General features: G+C 35.4%; 1 non-coding gene across 1 annotated transcript; it reads right to left on the minus strand.

Moving 5' to 3' along the window:
- LOC120632436 lies at positions 1-119 on the minus strand. The gene has a single exon (XR_005659110.1). It is a non-coding gene; the product is annotated as a 5S ribosomal RNA (ribosomal RNA).
- Between the last annotated feature and the right edge of the window lie 6,140 nt (positions 120-6,259).

Raw genomic sequence — 6,259 nt, forward strand, 5'->3', positions numbered from 1 at the left:
AGCCAACATCACGCGGTGTTCCCAGGCGGTCACCCATCCAAGTACTGACCGCGCCCGATGTTGCTTAACTTCGGTGATCGGACGAGAACCGGTGTATTCAACATGGTATGGACGTTGGCGAAATTGTATGACAATTATATTGTATCTTTCGAGCCGGCACTTTAGAGGACGTATTGCATACCCTGCAAAGGGTTGCATAGTTTAGAGGCGATGCTTTTGCTCTTTCTATCAAAGTCAAAAGTCAAAGTCAAAAATGTCTTTATTCAAGTAGGCCCATAGGTGGCACTTTTGATGCGTACATAAGAATTACACGGTAGTGAGATGATGGCGATAACCACATTCGTAAACTTAAAACTAAAGCTACGAGGGTTCCAACCGCTTCCTGGTCTAAGAAGAAGCCCACAACAAACTTAGCCGGGTTTTTTTTTATCACCATCTCACAATGTCATTTTAAATTATTAGAGTAGCAACCTGATTAGAGCAATAATATCAGGTGAGCCATATGCTTGGTCCGACAATTATTATCTATATAGGTACTATAAAAACCTATTTTGCTCAAACTTCCATATTCCATAAGTTGAAGAAAACGCAAGGCAACAAAAATATAATCTATTATTTTAGTTCTTTTATTTTATTATTTTTTTTATATTTTTTTTAATTAAGTATTTATAGTAGCGTATTTGTATGTTTATATGTTTGTATATATGTATGGAATATATTTTATATTTTTGTACATATCTTTAATATGTTATGTTTAGTATATACTATGTTTTATGTTTTTTTTTATTTATTTGTTTATGTTAATTTAGTTTTAAGTCCTAATATTTAATTTTGTTTGTTGTACCACCTACTTATTTCTTATAACATTTTCTTGTATGCCTTTGGTTGCCTGGAAGAGATCGCTATTTAGCGATAAGGCCGCCAAACTGTACGTTCTACCTTATTGTGCTGTTGTATTTGTATCTCTGTAAATTTTCTCTGTGGTGTACAATAAAAGTGTATTCATTCATTCATTCAATCTAAATAATGGTTACGATCTTATTAATAGTTTCAGCTAAGCTACCATGGGCAGGAGACACTTATCTCTCCGTTGAAAGGATAAAAAATTATCTTCTGCCACCAGTTTATCAACTCTCAGAGCACTGGCGTACATGTGGAAATAACGTCCAAAAAATATTATGTGCAATAGACAGTTAATAAACAAGGGTAAACTTCTCCTATTCCACTTTCCCGTGTTTGAGCAGGTGGATACGTTAATTGTATCGGGGGATATAATTTTTGTCTCCCACCCTGCTAAGGAATAAATACGGTGACTTTTTTTTTGTCCGTCTTATATCTAAAGTAGGTGCTAATCATTGGTGTTAACTTATATTAAAAAAAAATACGAAATTTCATTTAGTTTATTGCTGTTTCCATACTGTGGCGCAGTGGGCAGCGACCCTGCTTTCTGAGTCCAAGGCCGTGGGTTCGATTCCCACAACTGGAAAATGTTTGTGTAATGAGCAATAAGTATTTTTCAGTGTCTGGGTGTTTATATGTATTTTCTAAGTATTTTTGTATATATAATTCATAAAAATATTCATCAGTCATCTTAGTACCCATAACACAAGCTACGCTTACTTTGGGGCTAGATGTCGATATGTGTATTGTCGTAGTATATTTATTTATTTATATAAAAAAAGAAATACTCTTAATCCAGTAATTAATGTTTTATTTTGTTATCACTGATGTAGTAAACCTCATTATTCTGGACAATATTTTATTTTTTATTGTTAGTAGGTTTAAAAATAGCTATGCATTAATTGTAGACAAAAATAAGAATAAACCTTTTCTTAAGTATAGTTCAACATACCACGAAATATTTTGGATTTGGCAAGTGTGGGGAAGTGTGTGGAACCCTGTGGTAGAATTATGCAAACCAAGAAAGCATCGTACAGCTTCTCAATTTAAAATTGACGTTGTCAGTGTAGTGTGTCGAACAGTTCGTGAAATACCGACAAAAAGAACACGAAAGCGGGTAGTCAGATTCTGCCCGTGACATCCTACTTGTCATCTCGTACCTACGCAGTCCTGTAGTGACCACGATCCATGCAATCTAAAATATTATCGTGGTATGTACCCCTTGAACTATACTTAAGAAATTTTGATTAACCAAGAAAGGTTAAAGTCTTTAAAAATAAACCTATTGTAGGTACTAAATGCATTAATAATAGACAAAAATAAATCCAATTAGATACTAAAATAGCTTCAATTATTTTGATATTATAATTGTCACCACCCCTCCTCTTCCCCGGGGTATTGTACGAGGCGACTAAGGGAATATAGCTGAGAAATAGCAGAAGCGTCCTCTGTGCTACTACTACCATCTACTGCGATCACCAACCCGTCACGTGTCAAGTAGTTAGGCATGTCTTTGTCGTAGGGTGGTTATTAGCCACGGCCGAAGCCACCCACAAGACCAGATAAGACTAAATTAAGAAATTATGAATTCCCATATTGGATCGTACCCGGGACCTTATACTTAAAACCACACCGCTGACAAATGCGCCAAGAGGGTCGTCAAGAAGGAATATAAAGTAGTCCAAGAGCGAACCATTTCTCAACAACATTCATCATACAGTCCCATAGACGGAATCTACTGCACTTACAGTACTCAAGGATATTGCGTCCATAAATAATGTACGCTAGACTGCCTTCGACCGTGTCTCGTGTAGTTTCAACGGAAATATTTGGATTGTAAGTACCTATAACGTGCTGAAAATGCATATGCAGGTAACAATTCGCTTATCTATGCAACGTGTAACCGAATTACTAAATACTGTTGAAGTGCGCATAAGTATATTTCATAAAGAATCAATCACTCTGTAAAAATATTGGATAAAAAGAAGCATATTTATTTTGCCATACAAACGTTCCCGAGGAATTCTATAAACACCGAAACAAATGCATACAGTGTCGTGGGCAACAGCTAGTAGATTTACTTAGCCTAGTCTTCCGCAAAATGCATTAAATATGAAACAAAGAACTCGCCTAGTCTTTCGCAAAAATACAATATGTAGCAAAGAACTCTCTACCTATTTTCTTTCTTTCTAAAATCATCAGTTACAACTTGGGTAAAAGATATATAGCAATATGAAATGTAAAACTTAGTTTGATACTAAAATTGATAATTCTAAAGTGGGTGTATTTGATTGTAGCCTATTTTGTTTTAACAACTGCACCGATTTTATTTCGAAACGGCTATGAAAAATAATTTCTGTACAATACAAAAACATAGATACCTATTACGTCACAAAGAACTCTCTACCTATTTTCTTTCTTTCTAAAACATCAGTTACAACTTGGGTAAAAGATAACGTAGCAACATGAAATGTAAAACTTGGCCGGAAACATTTCTCATAGAACAGTCGTGTAGACTGCAAATCTAAACTGCACTTTACAGCTGTACTCTAGATTATTACGCTTAAATAATGTATGCTCGGCTGCCTTCAGCTGTTGCGCAGTTTCACGAATACTACACGATAATAATATTATTGTTGGTAATTCTGCATATTCAGGAGCATAGTCTAACTTTATGTTCAATTCAAAATAATCTATACTCTATATTTCACATATTATGAAGCTTTGGAGATTGTATGTTTCTTATTGTTCTTAAAGTACCATCTTCTTGGGAAGGTCGTAGAGCAACTTATAGTTTTATACCGCGGCTCTGTATAAGGCATAGAAGTAGGTAGCCAAGATGTTCTTCTTCGCCCTACGCCTCGTTTTCCTTGGATCTTGCCCTGTGTGATGATACTACTCATCGTACAAAGCAAAATTTTTCTTATTATATGGCCGAGATAATTAAGGTTTGTTTTCTTTACTAAATATACAACTCCTGGTTTCTTGTGACTTAGCACGATTTTTTGTCACTCGAGGATATTCTTAACATTTGTGGGTTAAATATTCGATGGAACAAGCGTTTGTACTGCAAAAATGTGTTTATTTACGACGTTACGTAAACCTTCACAATTATCAGTACTGCTCTACTATATTATACTCCATCTATACTAATAATAGAACTGTAATTTCTGTACATTTAATATATTTTGACCGGGGGTGCTTTATAATCGATAATGAGTCCAAAACAGACTTTTATTTCATTTTTGTCTGTCTGTCTGTCCGGACATCACGTGAAAACTACTGAACGGATTTAAATACAATTTGGTATACTGGTAGCTGATATTTTGGGTCAACATATAGGCTACTCTTTATCCCGATAAGCAATAAGTGTCCTGTGGGAAATGGGATGAAATTTTTTATCAATTTTACTTCATAGCTTCGTTAAATTTGAACCGATTTTGATAATTTTTTTTTTCGAAAGTGCATACTATCAAGCCAGTATTGTCGTAGATAAAAAACAAAACTCTTCACAGAAAACAGCAAGTCGCAAGGTATATAGGACAACGATCGAATGCTTGCGTACCATCCTACTAATATTATAAATGCGAACGTTTGTGAGGATTGTATGTTTGTGTGGATGGATGGAGGTATGTATGCATGAATGAATGTTTGTTACGCTTTAACGCCACGACGAGTGAACCGATTGGGCTGAAATTTGGGAGAGACATACAATATAGTCTGGAATAGCTCATAGGCTTCTTTTATCCCAGAAAAGAAAACAGCTCCTACACTATAGCAACGCTATTTTTTCCGCATCTGTCTTTCAAAATCCGCGCAACGGAGTTTTAGATTGACGTGGTTTTTTTGTATATCTAGGCATAGTTGAGGACCTGAAAAGTGACAAAGGTTACTTTTGACGTGACAACGTCTTATAAATTGGTTTGCCGGGTGACACTTCAAGAAACTGCGTTACGCTCCGCTCACGTTATGCGCTCACAATGAGAGCGAGTGAGAGGCACGTGTCCCTTCGAGCGAGAGAGACAGACATAAAAAGTGAAAGGCACGCGTCCCTTTGTAGTAAACGCTGTTTCATTGTACGCAAATGTATTGCAAGTTATTGTATGTATATTTGTATATAAATACGTATGTATGTGTAAAGGTAAAAATAAAATTTTTTTAATATGAAATTCAGTGCGAGATTCTTTGTATAAATTAATGTTTTAAATATAATTCTTTGTATAAATAAATGTTTTAAATTGTTACTATTATTTCATCCTTCTTCCTACTATACGAATGAATATTCACATTAAAATTATTTTACCACTCAAAGTCGTTGTCACGTAAAACTTTCGCCCGTATACCGACTTTACAGGCAACCAATTTTTTATCCCGGAAAAACAAGCAGCAAAAGCAGCAGCGTTCGTGCGTGTGTGTGTGTGTGTGTGTGTGGGTGTGTCTGTTGTGTGGTTATTCAAGTTGGACCTATCGTTTAGAAGTTACGACGGGTATAGAAATGCTAAAAGCAAGAAAAGCCGAGGTCGAGGTGCGAGGGTGCCGAGGGTCGCCCGGCCGCGTATAATACAGTTGGGAAATAAAATTTGACCCTTTAGGTGGCGCTGCAATAAGGTTCTTGGTTTTTTTAAGATATTAAAACGGATAATAACCGATTTGATGCAGACGAATTTGCGCGGGTCAGCTAGTTTAAACATAAAAATCTTCTGTATCGTATTGCGCTTGTTAGGAAATAGGGAATTACAGCACTTTATCTATGATAAACCCGATGATTATATTAAATATATCAACAAATCATAGTTTGTATACTCATTGATAATGTACTGAAAATAGAATAATGGACTTTAGTAGACTGTCAAATAAAAGTATAGGATCTATGGCGGGCGACGCGAGTTTGACAAGATCGATTGGCGGGAAAGAAAAGTTAGGACGGATTTAAAGTAATGAATTGAGAAAAGGAGATTAAGTAAAGTATTGTGGATAGAACGTTACAAATTGTGAATAGATGATTTATAATGGAAACGATAAACGTAACGAAATATTGTTGTGGCGGAACAAGAGTCGTATAATATACTGGTGATGGAGTTAAGATAAGTTGTTAAAAGTTGTTGGTACTATGGTTGTACCTGATGTTGCATCAGATAAGTATATCTCTTATATCCTTTGGGTTATTTAGGTATCATATATGGAGCCATAGCATTATTTCATACAGATAGCTTATGTAGCAGAGGTTGCTCTATATAAACAATTTGTTTCAAAAGTGTTGATGTTATAAGTGATCATAGTAGTTATGTTTGACCTGTCTTATATGTCTTGTATCAAAGGGCCTAGCGTTATAACATATGATAATGTTGTAATTGTGTTT

The sequence above is a fragment of the Pararge aegeria genome, chromosome 19 (assembly GCF_905163445.1).
Source record: "Pararge aegeria chromosome 19, ilParAegt1.1, whole genome shotgun sequence".
NCBI classification, from domain to species: domain Eukaryota; kingdom Metazoa; phylum Arthropoda; class Insecta; order Lepidoptera; family Nymphalidae; genus Pararge; species Pararge aegeria.